Genomic DNA, 19,256 nt, shown 5'->3' on the forward strand with positions numbered 1-19,256 from the left:
GGTGCTCAATAAATATTTGTTGATGAATGATGTAGTAATTTTTTTAAATTGCTGCATGAAGAATTACTACAATCATAGTGGCTTAAGCAACACACATTAATTATTTCACAGTTTCTGTAGGTCAGGAGTCTGAGAATGGCTGCTATAACTTGGTCCTTTGCTCAGGATCTCACAAAGCTACAATCAAGGTATCAGCTGCAGCTAGTTTCTCATCTGAGGCTCAGTGACCTCTTCCAAACTCATATTGGCAGTATTAATTTTCTCAGAGCAGTAGAATCTGTGGTAGTGTACTTCTTCAAAGCCAGTGGGAAAGAGAGTTCCTTACCTCTAGACCCTCGTTTCGATGGGATTTTTAGTAGGTGAGCTGGTTTAGGTTAGGCTCACCCAGTAAACATCTTGTTTTTAATTAACTTACAGAAAACTGATTATGGACCTTAATTACATCTGAAAAGCCATTGTATTCTCATCATAAAATGTAAGCTAATCAAAGTAGTGACTATTTTAATACCTTTTCCATATTTTCAGAATATGGAACTTAGAAGCAAGTTCTAGGTTCTGCCCATATTTAAAGGAGGTTATTATACAAGGGTTTTACTCACTGTGAGTTATTTTAGAATTCTGCCTACCTCAAAGGACAAAATATTTTGAAAATAATGCTTATACTTTAAAATGTGGATATAGAACATTATTTTATTTTATTTTATTTATTTGTTTTTGAGACAGAATCTTACTCTGTCACCCAGGCTGGAGTGCAGTGGCATTATCTCAGCTCACTGGAAACTCTGCCTCCTAGGTTCAAGGGATTCTCCTGCCTCAGCCTCCCGAGTAGCTGGGATTACTGACATGCAACACCACAGCTAATTTCTTGTATTTTTAGTAGAGATGGGGTTTCACCATGTTGGCCAGGCTGGTCTTGAACTCCCGACCTCAAGTTGATTCGCTCGCCTCGACCTCCCAAAGTGCTGAGATTACAGGCGTGAGCCACTGTGCCCAGCCTAGAACATTATTGTAAAATAGAGATGATGACTACTTGTAAACTTGTTATAATAAAAATCCAGTATTTTTAAAGGTTTACATTTAAAAATGATTTTAAGAAATTAGTAAAATTATGAACAAGTGATATTCAACTGTCTTGCATTTTTATGAGCCTAGGGTAAACATAATATAACATATTTACATAGAAACATATTCATACTACTGTAAGAATATTCTAATAAGATAAATTTTTACTAAATTATAGTTAAAAATTCATGTTCAGAGATAGTAGTATACTATAGATACTAGTATCCCAAGTATTTCTAATAGTAGTGGTAGTAGTAATAAAAAGAATAATGGAAACAAAGTATTCTATTGATGTTTGATATTAATATAGCAGATAAAGTAATTATTAAATTATATTTGCTGTGTTGCTGTTAAAACTGGAGAATCTGCCATTTAAAAATTTACTGGAACTTCATTTCTGCTTTCCAGGGTGGAATTTTCTCTTCCTCTCTTTGTGGTGATCCCCCACTATACTCTGGGAATGTCTGCGTTTGTGGGCTTTTATTCATACTTATGGAAAAACACCTACATTTTCTTCTTGAGAAAGTGTTAATCTCCAGAAAGCAGCCCACGTGCAGACACTTGAGATGGAGCTAATAAATGTTGTCCTTGGTCATTTTGTTTTGATTAAGATTGCCTTTGTTAGCATTATTGTTTCTTCATTTGTTCTTAGGGAATGTCTATGTTTGTGAGTTTTTCTATGTAAGCATGTACTCATAAAATTCTGAAAACAGAAATGAAGCTTTGTTGCCTGTCTTGGTTCCTTGACAACATTGAAGTTTTCCAATGCTTAACATGCGACACTAGGAAACAAACACAGGTGATTCTGTATTTTGGGATTGTCCTGAAAGGAGCCTAGGGTGAGACTAATGCCTGTGAGTAGGGGGTGGAGTTCTCCCTAAGAAGAATGCATGATCCCCGTGAAGCAAGCTGGGGAGAGGTCAATCAAGGGCAGAAACTTGATTGGAAATCAATCAAGAGATTGGGGACACCTGGGGGAGTCAGGTGGACGGAAAAGCCATTTCTTTTCTTTCTCACCTCGGGGAGTTGGTGTCTAGACTGCAGAAGAAGATGTATACTGTACTTAGGAAGCTCTCCTTGCCTCTTTGCCAGAAGGTAAGCTGGACTTTATAAAAGAGAAGAGACAAGGAATGGCAGGAAGGTTGATTTTCACCACAGTGACGCAGGTCAAGATCTAAACAGGAAAAGGTGTCAGGAGATGACCGACATGTGGCTTGGGACTGTATATTCGAAAAGCAGCCACAACCAATTTCAAGTTTTCTGTGTGATATAGTTCCTGTCCCTGGTTTCTTTTAGTGAAGTCTTATTAAGCATTACATAGCGCAGTTGTGCTTTAGAGAATTGAGGGATGAGCTTACCATTACACTTGCAGTAAAGCTTCTATAGGGGAGAAGCATCGCCACCCTGAGACGTACGTGAAATGAAACTCAACTCAGAATTGGGGGGCATGGTCCAGCATTAGATTGGGGTATTCCAAGTGACCGGTGAGTTCCAAAATATAATTTGAGAGCATGTAACAAATGGTATCAGGATTCCCAGAGGTAAGGGGAGAAGGAAACCTCATAAAAGAGTGTACAAAATTACATTTGTAACAAAAAGTAAAAAGGAAGTGCTACTTCATTCCAAAGTCTTCTGAGGCCTGGAGCATATGCATTAAAACAGTTTTCCTTTGTTCAGCTTTTCTTGTTCTTTATCCAGTTCCTGACAAAGCAAATGTGTTCAATTTCCCACTTGTAGATAGAAACATTTACAGTTTTGTCTTTCCAGTGAAGGCCTTGATTACACTTGAGTAAAAGGCGATAGGACAAGAGGAAGAACAGTGATGTTAGAGCATATAAAGAATAATAATAACTTAAAATTGGAAATACTTTTTTTATAAATTAATTTCTGAACATATGTTAATACATTATATATGTGTTAATTTTATGTATAAAACAAATCCAACTGTACTTACGAATACCTATCAGAATCCCAAACAGTTTGAAAATACCGAATATAGTAAAACTATCACAATGTCAACTAAAAATTTCTATTTGATTAAAAATTATTATGAAGATACAAATACGTTCACAAGCATAAATTTGTTTGATTTGGGATTGTGTACATCTACCTTAGATTGAGATAACTTTTGAAAATATGAGAAAATTAATCTGAATAGCAGGCAGAAGAGGTTTATTTCATACCATCCATTCCTTTCTTCCTTCCCTAAAAGATTCTTTGATATCTCCTCCGAGAAAAAAATCGGAAGGAACCTAGAAAACCTTGTCATGCTGTTTAAGGAATGACTGTTAGGCCAGCCAACACAAAGAGTGGAAAAGAAAATGCTTGAATGTAGGGATGTAATGAAAATGATCTGGCTGATCATAGAAATTGCAGGAAGGATTCTCTCATGAGATGGGAGGTGAAGGATTTCATTTCTAAGCTTCCTTTCAGCACTTAAGATTCTATAAATTTGACACTCTTGTCCACCATTACTTGCTGAACTACACTGGAGTAGGTTTGGTTGTTTAGTTATTAATGTGACTGCCATCTTTGCTTAGCACCCTTTATTCCTTGTACATTTTTAAACCTTTCTTTTACTCGACCAAATGCAAATACATGTACTTAGATTCTGCCTACACATCAGTAACATTCAAAAGAAAATACATACTTAATCATGCAGGTGCTTTTTCCAACATGACACTAAACATTTGCAAAAAGGTGATATTCTAAACACTTTAGGGGACAGTGATTGAGTTGTAGCTATACTGAGTAGCTTCACACTGCCATGTGAAAGCACATGGCAGCCCTGTGATTCATTTAATCTTTGAGGATATGAATAACAACAAAGAAGTCAGTGATCTGGGCTGCCAATTTCTTGTTTAGTTTTTACTTTCTATGGCTTACAAAAATATTTCTTTTATTTCATTTAACCTCATCATAGAAGGATAAAATTGGTATTACTAATCTCGTTTTATAGACAGGAGAATTGAGGCTTAGGCAATTAAAGCATCTAGCCCAAGGAGACCTAACTAGTTAATGATGAAGGAGAACTGGTTAATGAGGAAGCAGAGACTTGAATTCAAGTCTTCTGACTTCAGGATTTATTTTCCTTTAGCATCAGATACTGGTTTTACTTTTCTGGAAAACAGGTTTTAGAGTTTATATCTTAATTTTTAAATTTTATTTTATTTTATTTTATTTTATGTTGAGACAGTCTCACTCTGTTGCCAAGCTGGAGTTCAGTGGCACGATCTCAGCTCACTGCAACCTCCGACTCCCTGGTTCAAGCGATTCTCCTGTCTCAGCCTCCCGAGTAGCTGGGATTACAGGCACACACCACCACGTCCAGCTAATTTTTGTATTTTTAGTAGAGATGGGGTTTCACCATGTTGGCCAGGATGGTCTCTATCTGCTGACCTTGTGATCCACCCACCTTGACCTCCCAAAGTGCTGGGATTACGGGCATGAGCCACTGTGCCCAGCCTATGCCTTAATGTTTTTACACCTTAGTGGAAATGGTTTGAATCAAAATTATCAAATGCAAGGAAAACACTTATGGTATTACTAGAATATAGCAGAATATAATGTATGATTGCTTAGTTTTATATTATTTCTGTAACTTTAAATAAAGGAAAAATGCTTGATGGTGTCCTTTTCTGATTAAAAAAAAAAAAGTTTTCTGTTTCCTTCTCTGAATCAATTTACCATGCTTTCAGTATCACAACAGTTTTCAGTTGAGATTTTATTTATAAAGGTAGAAGCTTCTTGAGACAATTCCTTTTTGTGGTCGATAAAGCATTTCCCGCTCCTCCTTAACAGACTACCACTGGACCTGAGAGTGGTAAAAACTGTCTCCATATGCCAGAGAGTCCTCTGTAGCTTCTGTGAAGAAGCAAGATGCCTTTTGGCGGAGACAAAGTATATGTCATCTTCCTCCCAATCTTTTGTTAGGCTAAATTTGAGGGACTAGAATATAAACATTTTTCAAAATATTGATTAATGTGGTTGTTTCTATGTTAAAAAATAAATTGAATCAGTTGTTTAGCATCAAGTGTACAAAAGAAATTACGTTGATTTTTTTTCCCCACATGTCAGTTGGCTGTTATGGTAAATATTTTGGCACTGTATAGACATTAACATTGTCTACATGATGCCAAAATGATGTGTTGACAAAAGAAAAATGCAAATAAACTAGGTATATAATGTTTTATAGCTACAACTGTATTTTTCCTGATGTTATGTATTTTTTTCTAAAGCAGTATAATTATATGATGTTTTATAATTTCTTATGGATATAAAATTTGGGATATTTTTCTTGATTTTAGGAGGAGTCAGAATTATTAAGAGCCTATTTACTCATTTAGGCAACTAATCTAAAAATTGACTTCATATTAAAGACTGACTTACAATACAAATTTTCTATAAAATTATGCTATGCTGGCCATAGTGAATTAAATAAAAATTAAGACAATAAGTAAAATATACACATATAAAACGTATCTATGATAATAGAATGAATTAACAGTAGAATTTTGGCTCAGACTATTTTTATTTATGAGTAAAATAAGAAATATAGTTAAATAATAGGGAAAACAGTATAATTAGATATTTCTTTAGGAGTCACTAGAATATATAAACACAAAGACAAATCACTTAGCATATACTTAGCACAGTTATAGGGGCTGTGAGGGACACCCTGCTTTGATTGAGGAAAATGTAATATTTATTAAACAATGTTGAAAATATACAGCAGAATATAAGTGCTAAAATACATTCTATAATTGCTTTAGGGGTACCAAGGAAAAAAAGATTGATGAAGGCTGTGTTGAAGAGGTGGTGTTCCAGCTGAGCCTGAAAGCAAAGGTCAAGTTTGAATTGATAGAGGTGAGAAAGGAAGACATTCCAGATGAGAAGGGCAACGTGAGGGAAATCCTAAGGGTGAAAGTAAGCAGGGTGTGCATTTCCAGATTGTGTGTGAAAATGTAATACCGAGTGCCTTTATTTTAGACATGGTTCTAGAAAATATCTTGAATTTCCATCTCCTTTCTGATTTTGCAGACCTTGTCTTTATTGAAGTGTTGGAACAGTATTAGTAATAACGTTTATTAGACAATAATGAAAAGAAGAATGATATCTCAGTAATCCCGTCATATTATTTGTCTAATCTGCACTTATAGTTCTCACTGTCAACATATATTAATAAACAACCAGCCTTAAATGCTGTTCTCTAACTCCATTACTTCAATAGTGCTTTACAAGTAATGTGTTGAAGAGACCATGGTCTTAAGATTTAAAATCATGATGTAATTCAGCTAGATTTTGAGGCAGAGGTGGAGAAAGAAGGGCTGTTCAAAATAGCATGATGAACTCTGGTCTTCCTATTGGGTACTTGTAAGCTTTTCTCTAGGTTTCTTGCGACAAAATTTTTTTTTTTTTTCCCAACTAATGGGCAACTTCAGACCCCTGTATATTTATGAAACAACTAATGAGCAACCCCAAACACCTGTATATTAATGCTGTATGTGTGAGTATAACAAGAGACATTTTATCTGCATGCAGATAAAATGATATGGTTAGGCTTGGTAGTCCCCATCTAAATCTCATCTTGAATTATAATCCCCAGGTGTTGAGGGAGAGACCTGGTGGAAAAGGATGGGATCATGAAAGTGGTTTTCCCCTTACTGTTCTCGTGATAATGAGTTCTCACGAGATCTGATAGTTTTATAAGCGTCTGGCATTCCCCGTGCTTGCACTTCTCTCTCGCCTGCTGCAATGTTAATACGTACCTGCTTCCCTTTCCGCCATGATTGTAAGTTTCCTGAGGCCTCCCTAGCTATGTGGAACTGTGAGTCAATTGTACCCCTTTCCTTTATAAATTACCCAGCCTCTGGCATTTCTTTATAGCAGTGTGAAAACAAACTAATACATAACATTACAGGTATTTGGAGCTTTATAATCAAAGAAAAAAGTAGGGAAGAAGTAGAAATAACTAAATAGAGAATGATTTATCAGGAGAATAGAGTGAGATCTGCTAGAAAATTCCTTAAAAAAAAGTGCAATAGGTGAGAATATTTTTTGGTAGTTCACAAAGCAACTTTTCACTTTTAATAGTTATATATTGAATATACATTAGTATACTACAAAATGAGTGGTGTGTGTGTGTGTTTGTGTAATAAGCACAGGAAAACCAAAAATAGTGTGGTTTTTACATTGTGGTTCTCAAACAGTAACAGTATCACCTGGGAGCTTAGAAATGCAAATCATCAAGCACCACCGCAGATACACTGAATCAGAAACTTTGCAGCTGAAGCCCAGCAATCCCTCCAGGTGATTCTAATGTGTACTAAAGTTTGAGAACCACTAATTTGATGAATATATAATTGCTTAGGGTAAGGCTAAATTAAACATTATTTAAATTTAATTAAAAAATATATTTTGGTATATAAGTGGTAGTTTAAAAAGATAAATATAATGAAAGTAGCATTTGAGTTACTGAAGTTAAAAATAGTGCTCTCCTTTGTAGTACTGTAAAAACTGTGGCTTGGCAGAAATTACCATGAGGAACAAATAAGAAAATGAGGAAAAATAATGAAAGAAAGAAGGAAGGAGATGGGATTTAATGTCAACTAACATGTATCAGTAAGAAGCATGTGGAAGATCCTTTATCAAAATATTCACTAAGTCATTTGTTGGGACTATTTTATCTAATGTTGAATATCTGAACCTCATTATTACAAATAGTCCAGTTAAAGATAGCAGAGCAGAAAAATCCTTGACTTTATGTCCCAAGCACAGAAGCACTTCCCAGATGGCATGAATTAATGGACATTTTGTTTGTTAAAACACCAAATGTCTAAAAGCAAATTAGAGTCATTTGGGGAAAAAAAAAAAAACAAAAAGAAAACAAAAAACCCATCCTTAGTTTTCTTTCTATTTGGCAGTAATCCAGTTTGAATTTTTCTTGTGCCACTATCTATAATCAAGGAATGTATGTAAACCTCAGGGGATTATATTCTCCTTCACAGAGAATGCCCAAGATAGGTTATTTCAGCCTCCAATGTGAAGCAAATGTGAAATTCTGGTTTTTTTTCTAGACTTAGATTTAATAATCTAGTACCCGAGTTCATTTTATCATGCAAGTGCCTATTGGTAAATTTAATAAATCATAATCTTTAATGATGTAATTTCTGGACATAGAGCATATTAACTCTAAAGAAGTAAATATCAGGCATTAAAAAAAGAATCTTAGTGTAGGCTTTGTCTCTAGTTTATACTAGCTCTGGGTTTAATGACATATTTTATATATTGAGCATATATTTCAAATTCTGGTAGCTAATCATATTATTCAGTGGCTATAAAACCCACTTTTGTTGTATATTTATCATTCAAGTATTCTACTACATGCAATAAGAAATAACCAATCAATATACATACTAGAAATATCAGAAGAGAGTAGCAAGCATTAGCAATCCTTCACTTGGGAAGAGGTAAGAGTTCAGAAAGAGATTTATGTCATGAGTAGGGCTTGAAAAAAGTAGAAAATGGAGCAGGAACACCAAATCACCAAATGAAACCTTCAGTACTCCACATGTCACACTAAGCACAAGGAGGAAGCTGTGGTCCATCATTGGAGAAATTTGAAGTTGGTGGTGCACTGAGATAAATACAGCAACTACAAAACTCTCATCCATTTCAACTGCTGGTGAGACTGACTCAACTACCAACACTAACAGTCTTAGAGAAGAAGAGATATATCAATTTCTGGGTACAAATAATAGTTACCTCAGTCTCTACTGTTTCTTCACACACAATGTTTGATGTTTATTCATATCTACTTTCATTCCTGTTTTTGTTTTTTCCTCGTGTGTGTGTGTGTGTGTGTGAGAGAGAGACAAAAAAAAGACCCATTGGCAAGAAGACAAAATAGTAGAAATAGAAATAGAGATATCTCAGACGTTGGAAAATTTCAGCAGTCTTTGAAATAACTATGTTAATATTTTTAAAATCTAGCAAAAATGTAGATAAAATTTAATAGAATATCAGTAGAAGACTGGGAAGTATAAAAAAATAAATTGAAAATGCTTAACAGAAACAAATAATTCCTTTGCACTTATCTGCAAACTAGACAAAGAAGAGGAAAAAATCAATGAACTTGAAGATAAGTCATTTGAAATAATTCAACTCGAAATGCAAATAGGAAAAAGAGAGAAGAAAACAGAATTAAACATCCAGAAATATGGGACACTATCAAACTCTACAAAATACCTAGACTTGACATCCCAGAATGAGAACAGGGAATAGTGAGAACCCAACAATTCATGTAGAGTTACAGGCCAAGAATTCATCAAAATTTACTAAAGTTAACAAACAACAGTTCCAAAAATCTCAAAAACCCCTAGCAGGCTAAATATACCTAGGTACATCATAATCAAACTGCTTAGAAACAAAAATAAAGAAAAAATCTTGAAAATACCCGAAGAAAAAAAGAAATATATAGAGAAGAACAAAGTTAATAATGGCAGTAGACTTTTCATCAGAAAGCTAGCAAGAAAAAACAAAACGAAGAGAAAAACAATGAAGTGACATATCAACTGGGTAAAGAAACAAAACAACTTGTCAAGCAATAATTCTATACCCAACTAAGTCCCTTTTAAAAATAAAAAGTATGTAATTTTTCACATTAAAAACAAAATTAGAAAATTTATCACTAACTTACCTGTACCACAAGATATGTTATTTAAAATAAGTCTTATAAAGGACAGAAATAATATGAGGTCAGTTGGAAATCTGTGTCTATGGAAAGGAATGGATATATCCCAGAAATGGTAAAAATTTAGACAAATATAGAAGAGATTTTTTTTCCCTTACTTTTGACCTTTTTAAAAGATAAATCATACTTTATAACAAAAAGAATAGTAAAATATTGTGGGGTTAATAACCAGTGTAAAAGCAAAATATATGACAGTAGTACAAATGATAGGAAGGGAGAAATAGAAGTATACTGTTGTAAGGGTCACGTGTTGTGCGAAAAGTGGTATACTATTGTGTGAAGGTAAGCTGTGATAAGTTAATGCATATTGTAAAATGCAGAGCAACAATTTAAAAAATAAAACAAAGATATATGGCTAATAAGCCTATAGTGGAGATAAAATGAAATTATTGAAGTGCTCAATTCAAAATATGGCAGAAAAAGAGGAAGAATGAAACGAAGAACAGATGGAATACTAGATAAGAAATGGCAAGATTTAATCCCAACCATATTATAGATTTAAGCCCAACCCTATCAAAAAGTGTATTTGATATAAATGGTCTAAATACTGAAATTTACATGTAGAAATGGCCAAATTGGATTTAAAAAACAAGCTCAAATATTTACTATTTATAAGAAAATTATTTTAAAATAATGAAATATGTCAAAAGTAAAAGGATGGAAAATGTATACCGTGAAGCACCAATCTAAAGAAAAATGGGTATTAACAGAGATAAAGAAATTGCCCATCCTGGCTAACACGGTGAAACCCCGTCTCTACTAAAAAATACAAAAAAACTAGCCGGGCGAGGTGGCGGGCGCTTGTAGTCCCAGCTACTCGGAAGGCTGAGGCAGGAGAATGGCGTGAACCCGGGAGGCGGAGCTTGCAGTGAGCTGAGATCCGGCCACTGCACTCCAGCCTGGGCGACAGAGTGAGACTCCGTCTCAGAAATTGCATGGTGAAAAAGATCCATTAATCGGGAAAACATAACATTCCTAACAATCCTAAAGGTAAAATTTGAATCACCTAATAATGGTACTTCCAAATACATAAAGCAGAAACATGGTAGAACTGCAAGGACAAACAGACAAATCCACAATTATAGTTTGGATTTTCAACACTCTTCTCTCAATAATAGATATAATAAATAGGCAAAAAATATTTAAACCTACAGTGGATATTGTACTTTTACTTAATAGTAAAAACCTATCCAACCATATCTAGTCAACATTGTTAGAGGTCATAGTCACTTCAGTAAGTCAAGAGAATGCATACTGATTGTAAAGAAATACTGTGAGCTCTTCACTCACTGATGATATGATTGTTAATATAAAAAAATCCCAAATGTAAATTTATAAAAACCTAACACTAAAAAGTAGTAAGCTACCAAGGCCATAAAATTTATAAAGTTAATATTTTAATACTCAATTGCTTTATTTATATGCTAGTGATAAATATTTAAAATGGAAAATTTTTAAAAAAATACCCTATCCAACAGCATCAAAAAATATGAAATTTCTCTCATCACTTCAATGAAATATATGCAAGACATGCACTTTGAAAATTATAAAACATTTCTGAAATTAAAGAATATCTAAAGTAATGGAACTATATAATGTATTTATTGCTTGACTCAAAATTGTTAAAATATTACTTCCCAAATTGATCTGCAGATCGAATGCAATTTTATTCAAATTCAAATCAGGACTACTTTGGGGAATTGACAAGTTTATTCTTAAATTTGTATGAAAGCATCAATAATTTAGAATAGCCTATACAATATAGAAAAGGAGAAAAAATATCTGAGCACTTACACTGCCTATCAGTGAGTTAGCAGTTAGCTTTACTTAGCACAAATCTACATTAGTAAAGACAACGTGGTATTGGCATAAGAACAATCATATAGATCAATGGAACAGAATAGACTACAGAAATAGACTCACATATGTTAATTATCTTCAAATTAACTTGATAAAATAATTCAATGGGAAAAGAATAGTCTATTCAACCAACAGTGTTAGTATAATTTGATATCTACATAAAAAATACTTTGACAATTAAACAAAATTAACATTATGAACCATAGACCTAAACATAAGAAAAGCTATAAAACTTATAGGGGAAGACAAGAGAAGCTCTTTGTGACTCTGTTAGCCAATGATTTCTTGGTATCGGACCATTTGTCACATCTTTGTAGGATAGAACCCTGTAGAGTGACTGATACATAGTAATATTGAAGAGAAACATACTCAGTATGTAAACACATTTTCAGAAAGTTTTGAAAGCTGATTTGAGTAGTATGAACCCTCAATTATGCTGGCCTTTTGCCTAGAACCTTCATAAACTTTTGCATGTTGGAAACTTTTGCCCCTTATTTGATTCTGGAAATTCAGAATTTCTATATTCATTTGACAATTGGGACACTCTCTAACAAAATATTACTCTATTTGAATGACATGTATTTCTATGGCTCCTTGAGGTCCCCAAATTTCCAGGAATGTTTTTCTAAGTCATCCTTGACTTCATGATGGAAAATACTGGCATATCACCTAGGTCATGTTTTGGTTGCGGACATGGACTTGTGTATGAGAGTCATTAGGTGGGTGCCAGGCCTTCTGTGGGAATCATGTGATTTACAGATCCTGCTCTTGCTCCTTTTTCTTTCTTTTATTCTCTCATTCATTTACTTGCTTCTACCTCGTTTTGATCACCTTCCTATTTTATGAGGATAAGAAGAAAGACAAGGTGTGAAATATGAGAAGGGAAATGAAAGAGAAGAGAATAATTAAATGCAAGAGAATAAAACATGTAGATACATAGAATTCTGGAAACAGGATGATAAATCTTTCAAGGAAGAGTGAAATCCAAATAAAATTGTTAAAAGCTCCATCTGTGAACATACAAGCTAGCCAGAGGGTGGGGTTGAATTTGGAAGTATTTGGGTTTTTAAAGTCTTCCTATCCATGAAATAATGTACAAAGTAAACTAAAATATTTTATTAGACATTGTTAAATGTCATTGAAAATCATGTTCTAGGAAAATGTTTTTTGCTCCAAACAACTTTGTAGGTAATAAAATTTCAATCTAAAATCTAGAAAAGCCTTTACAAGTTCTAAAGATTTTCATAGAACCTCAGCCATCTTTAGTTCTCCCTATTGAGGATGTTGCACATTTTTGGAATTGATTCAGAGAACAGTTAAGCACCATCTGTGTGCCATTTACAGTAGGAAAAAAAGTATCTTTAAACTATTTATATTCTGAGATTTTTTTATGCTTGTTGGACAAAGTAGAATCAGTTCTGGTTTCAGGAAGCAACTTGGCATAACTCAACTTAAAAGAATGAAAAACTGATATAAAAGCCTTGCTAAGGACGATATCATAATAAACACATGTGCTTATTATAAAAAAATGCATACAATTACAGGTTATCTGGTGAAGTTGTAGGAATCTTATTAATAGGCTTGAAGTGATCATTAACCTATGGGTGATCAACAGAAACTAATTCATAGGCTTCTTCTATATGATGTGAAGTATTTGTTTTCAAATGGTTATAATGATTCAAAGACATGACATGTCAGGCAGTAATCATATAATCACATAATCCATTAAGCAAAATAGTTCAAGGTTGGCATACAGTCTCAACTGTAAATTATAGTTATTCAAATACTTTATAGTTACATTTTAACATGAGAGGTACTTTTTAAAATTAAAAATATTAGAAGCAACTTACTTTTTTTCTTTTTTCTTTTCTTTTCTTTTTTTTTTTTTTGAGAAAGAGTCTTACTCTGTTGCCTAGGGTGGAGTGCAGTGGCAAGATCTCTACTCACTGCAACCTCCACCTGCTGCGTTCAAGTGATTCTCCTGCCTCAGCCTCCTGAGTATCTGGGATTACAGGCTCCTGCTAACATGCCCGGCTAATTTTTGTATTCTTAATAGAGACAGGGTCTCACCATGTTGGCCAGGCTGGTCTCGAACTCCTGACCTCGGGTGATACACTCTCCTTGGCCTCCCAGAGTGCTGGGATTACAGGCATGAGCCACTGCGCCCGGCCAAGAAGCAACTTACTTTTTAAATGAGACACAAACTATGATAACTGTACACAGACACAGATGAACTCTTTAATCAAGTAACATGTATAAAAGGAAAATTTGATATATTTAATATCTGTATCATTCAATAGTAAATAGAAATATAGCAGTTCAATTACTTGTTTCAATTATTTTTATTTATACATAGCTCATGTAAAATCTCAAAGTTTCCCTTTCAGTTTTCTAGTTCTTCAGTGACTTGTATTTAATGGATGGCTTGCATTTCATGAATGGATACATAAGTGGCTATATTTTTTTCTGTTTTAGCATTTATTTATCCTCACTATTATATTACCATCATCCTTGACAATTCAAGAATATAGGCAGTGCATAATACCATAGACTTTCATTGAATCCCAGAGCCTCGTCAATGGTTAGGATTCTATAACACAAACACTGTGTCTGCCACTTGTACTGAGTGTTGGATGCACAATCTAAACCTTAGAAGGAGCTCAAGCTTATTCATTCCTTGAAGCAATGTGCTGACTGGGTCATGGCTAAGGAGACCTAGGACCTTGGTTCTGGAGTTGCATCTTTATGTGCTAAGAACAAGAAGCCTTTGTCTCCATATGAAATGGAATTTTGGTATTCTTAACTCCTTGATTTTATTTTTATATTTGGAGTATTTTATCTTTATCTGATGAGGCATAGTGGGCTTTATTAATAAAAACAGAAAAAAAACCAAGGGGAAGAAGAAATTGTCCTAGACAAGGTACATTTTTTCTTGTTTGGAAAAAATATGTCCTTGTATATCATATAAAGTCCAGCGTACTTTCTAATGGCCAAGTATTCCATATATAAACTTGCAATACAATGTATTAATAGTAGTGATAAATATATGACATTTTCTTAGACTTTTCCTTTGTACCCATCTGTTCAGGACCTAGTTTGTGTGATTGGTCAAATATTCAGGTTGTCAGGACTTTGAATCTTACTCTACCTTGAAGACATATCTAATCCTGAGATTACTTTTGGTCTCCTCATATGGTTTCTTTCACTAGGCCTGCAAATTCCTTGAACAATTTCATGTTTCTCATAGGCTATGTGTAGTAGGTGCTAGAACACTTAAGACAGCAGAAACTGATCCTAAAACTGTGCATTATGTGTCTAAGATAATGACTTCATGGTCATCTTTATCATGTCAATAAATCCAGTTTCACCAGTTGTGTTAAAGTGAAGATACAACATTAAGGAAAAAAAAAGAGAGGATCTTAAATCCTGTTATCTCAGTGCTTTAAAGTAGACTTGAGAGCAAGCAAGCGTTAGGTAAAAGGAAGAGAATTGAGAAGGGAAGGGAAAGACAGGCATTTAAGAGCAGTCCTGAGATATCTTAAATGTAATACAAGTGATTTTCCTTAATGCTATTCTAGGATATAATATTTTTCTGGAGCAGGGAGAAATACCTGTACCTTTTCTTTCTCCTCATCTAGTAGAAATCCTACTCTATGATTGCAGTTTCCTCCAGTTAGAAATTCTTCACTGGTTCTTATTGATTTTTTTTTAATTCTTTTTTTTTTTTTTTTTTTTTTTTTTGAGACGGAGTCTTGCTCTGTCGCCCAGGCTGGAGTGCAGTGGCCGGATCTCAGCTCACTGCAAGCTCCGCCTCCCGGGTTTACGCCATTCTCCTGCCTCAGCCTCCCGAGTAGCTGGGACTACAGGCGCCAGCCACCTCGCCTGGCTAGCTTTTTGTATTTTTCAGTAGAGACGGGGTTTCACCGTGTTAGCCAGGATGGTCTCAAACTCCTGACCTCGTGATCCGCCCGTCTCGGCCTCCCAAAGTGCTGGGATTACAGGCTTGAGCCACCGCGCCCGGCCTTTTAATTCTTAAAGATCGTAATCCAGGGCTGATTTGATACATTCAAACACATTTTCCCTTATCGTTCTTTGGACATTTATGGTATTTGTTTGTAATTATTATTAATTATAAAATTGTTTTATATTCTTATGGTTCATGTTCATGAATTAACCTATATTCTTTTTCACAGTTTGGAAATGATCTTATTTATATTCCCAGCTTGCTTAGTGTCTAGGACTAGTAAGTGCTCAATAAAGTCTGATTACTGGATTCATGAATAAATGGAGAAATGAATGACTGAATGAACCTCAACAAATACTTTGGTATAAATAAGTTCATATCAAAATGTAAATGATACTTGATCACTTTGTGTTATGTCTTGAAAGTGGTAGTTTGGGAGGGTAGGTAAAAAAACAAGCCATTGGACTAACTGAAGATCAAAGAAGATGAATCTAAGCATAAAAATATACCCTAAAAGGGAGTCTTTAAGCAAACGTATAGGAAGCTGCTGAAGATGGCATATGTTAATCCTTGCTTTAGAGTCAAGAACTGATTCTTATTTATTATTTCCAGTATTTAACACAGATATATAATCAAAGAATGTTTGTTGATTAATTACAGCTGATATGTATTGCGTTATTAGTATATGCCCAAATCTGTGCCAAGTGCTTTATATATTCTCTGCTTTATACCTTACATTGATAATATAAGGTTTTATTATGAATATTGATATTATTATTTATAATAAAATAATATTGTATTTATTTAATGAATGAGGAAACAGAGACTTAGAGAGCTTTTAACATTATTATTAATATTCATAATGAAATAATATTATTGTCTTTATTTTATGAATGAGGAATCAGAGGCTTAGAAAGTTTTGGAAAATTATGCTGAGGCCACACAGCAAGTTTTGAGACCAAAATTTAAATCCAGAGGTCTTATCTATCCTAAGAACCTAAACTCATAACTTTGAGGATTTCATAATGTATCTTTCAGTTTATCTGTATTTAGGTAAGTAAAAACTCCAAATATAAAGCAGCATTTAGATCCTACAGAGTCATATTGTATTATCCCAGTCTATACGTGGGCAATAGGTGATGAAGACATGCTTACATGTTTTAGAGAAATCACAGGTCATTCACTAGGACAGAAAGCATATTTTGCTCAATTACTGTCATGCTATTCATCTACATAACCTGTTTCTCTCAGGAGGATGAAGATTTAGGCACATTGGAAGCTTGTTTTTTAAATGGCTTCTGAGAGCATTCTATATCAAATATAAATATATATGTATGTCCATTCTCTGTAGCCATTCTCTAAGTGTTGTCTGGAGACAGAGAGGGTCCCTGAAATTATTTCTTTAAGTCCAAAGTAAAAATCATAATATTAGAATGCCAAGACAATTCCAATGGGGATTTTTTTTTTTTTTTGTAACAAATGGTGTTGGGACAACTGGATAGTCACATGCTAAAGAAGGAAATTATACCTCTACCTCATGCTATATACAAAGTCAATGCAAAATGGATTAAATATCTACATGTATTTATTTTAGCTGAGAGCTAAAACTATATACTTCTTAGATAAAACCAGATATAAATGTTTATAACCTGTAATTAGGTAATGGTTTTTTAGATATGGCACTAAAGTGACAAAAAATAAATAGATAAGTTGGACATCATCATAGTTAAAACCTTCTGTGCTTCAAAAGACATCATAAAGAAAGTGAAAAGATAATCCACGGTATGGGAGAAATTTTTTTATAAATCTTATATCTGCAAAGGGACTTGTATCTAGAATATACAGTTGACACTTGAACAACATAGATTTAAACTGTGCGGGTCTACTTATGTGTGAATTTTTTCAATAAACGTTACACTGAGTGTGCCTGTCTCTTCTGCCTCCGCTTCTTTCTCCTCCGTTTCTTTCACCTCTGCTACTCCTGAGACAGCCAGACCAATCCATCCTTTTCCCCCTCCTCAGCCTACTCAATGTGAAGATGACAAGGATGAAGACTTTTATGATAATCCATTTTCACCTAATGAGTAGTAAATATATTTTCTTTTTCTTATTTTTAAATATTTTTGTTTCTCTAGTTTACTTTATATTAAGCTGTATATATACAATATATAATACATATAACATAAAAAATGTGTGTTAACTGTTTATGTAATCAGTAAGGCTTCCAGTCAATAATAGGCTATTAGTAGTTAAATTTTTGAAGAGTTAAAAGCTATATGAGAATTTTTGACTGTGCAGGAAGTCAGCACCACAACCTCTGTTCTTCAGGAATCAACTATATAAAGAACTAATAAAATTCAATAATAAAATTATAAATAACCCATTTAAAAAATAGACAAAGGATCTGAATAGATAGTTCTCCAAGGATACATGAATAACCAGTAAGTACATAAAAAGATGTTCATCGTTAAACATCAGGAAAATACAAGTCAAAATCACAATGAGTTGTAATTTCACATCTACTAGGATAGCTATGATAAAGAGCAATAATAACAAGTGTTGTCAAAGTTGTGGAGAAGTCAGTACTTTCATACACTGCTCGTTGGAATGTAAAATGGTGTCACTGCTGTGGAAAACAGTGTGGTAATTTCTAAAGTAGTTATGGGACCCAGCAATGCCACTCTTTCATATATGCCCAAGAGAAAAACATCTGTCCACACAAAACTTATATAAGAATGTTTATATTAACATTATTTATGGAACAAAGAAGTGGAAACAGTCCAAATGTTCTTCAAATGATGAATAGGTAAATAAAATGCAGCATAGCCATACAATGGAATATGAATCATCAAAAGAAATGAATGACTGATCTATGCCGTGTCTGACCAACATAGTTGTTTTTCAAGAAAATGCATTATTCAAATTGATAAGAGTGGTTTATTATTGTAGAGTATGAATGAATAAAAGCTATATCAACAATGAGCTACATACAAAATTGGTATGCATATGTTGGGCAAAATCTTTGGTTGAATTCTACACTGGTGTCAATGAGGTTGGGCAAAAAACAACTAGTAGTAAAGGAAGAATTATGTAGAGTGTAAATTTAAAAACAATTGGATATTACAGTGGTTTGGGAGACATTCACAGTTTGATGATCTGAAATAGAGAGACCCCCTTGAGTAATTGGGACATACAGGAGAGACCTCAGAAAGCCACACCTTAGGAGTAGAACGAAACTAAATCTAGAATAAAAGTTACTGTAAACCTGCCCTAGCAGGATGAAAAGCAATCCTCAGAATGATCATTTAAAAAACTGTCTTCTAGAATAAAACATTCTTTTATAGAAGACAAAATTTACACAACCAACAATGCCATATTACAATTCTCATCATCCAATCAAAAATTACATGTAAAGAAGTAGGGCAGGGGAGATGTAGTGGCTCACGCCTGCAATCCCAGCACTTTGAGAGGCTGAGGCGGGCAGATCACAAGGTCAGGAGATCAAGACCATCCTGGCTAACACGGTGAAACCCTGTCTCTACTAAAAATACAAAAATTAGCCAGGTATGGTGGCATATGCCTGTAGTCCCAGCTACTCGGGAGGCTGAGGCAGGACAA

The 19,256-nt window shown here is 34.1% G+C and overlaps 1 long non-coding RNA gene across 1 annotated transcript in view; it reads left to right on the forward strand.

Annotated features, from left to right (window-relative positions):
- Positions 1 to 5,617: 5,617 nt before the first annotated feature.
- LOC117078918 overlaps positions 5,618 to 19,256 on the forward strand; it is a 62,428-nt gene continuing 48,789 nt past the window's right edge. The window contains exon 1 of the long non-coding RNA XR_004435197.1: positions 5,618 to 5,928. This is a non-coding gene — a long non-coding RNA (uncharacterized LOC117078918). The remainder of the gene's footprint in view (positions 5,929 to 19,256) is intronic.

This window comes from Trachypithecus francoisi, unplaced genomic scaffold (assembly GCF_009764315.1).
Source record: "Trachypithecus francoisi isolate TF-2019V2 unplaced genomic scaffold, Tfra_2.0 Lachesis_group7, whole genome shotgun sequence".
Taxonomy (NCBI): domain Eukaryota; kingdom Metazoa; phylum Chordata; class Mammalia; order Primates; family Cercopithecidae; genus Trachypithecus; species Trachypithecus francoisi.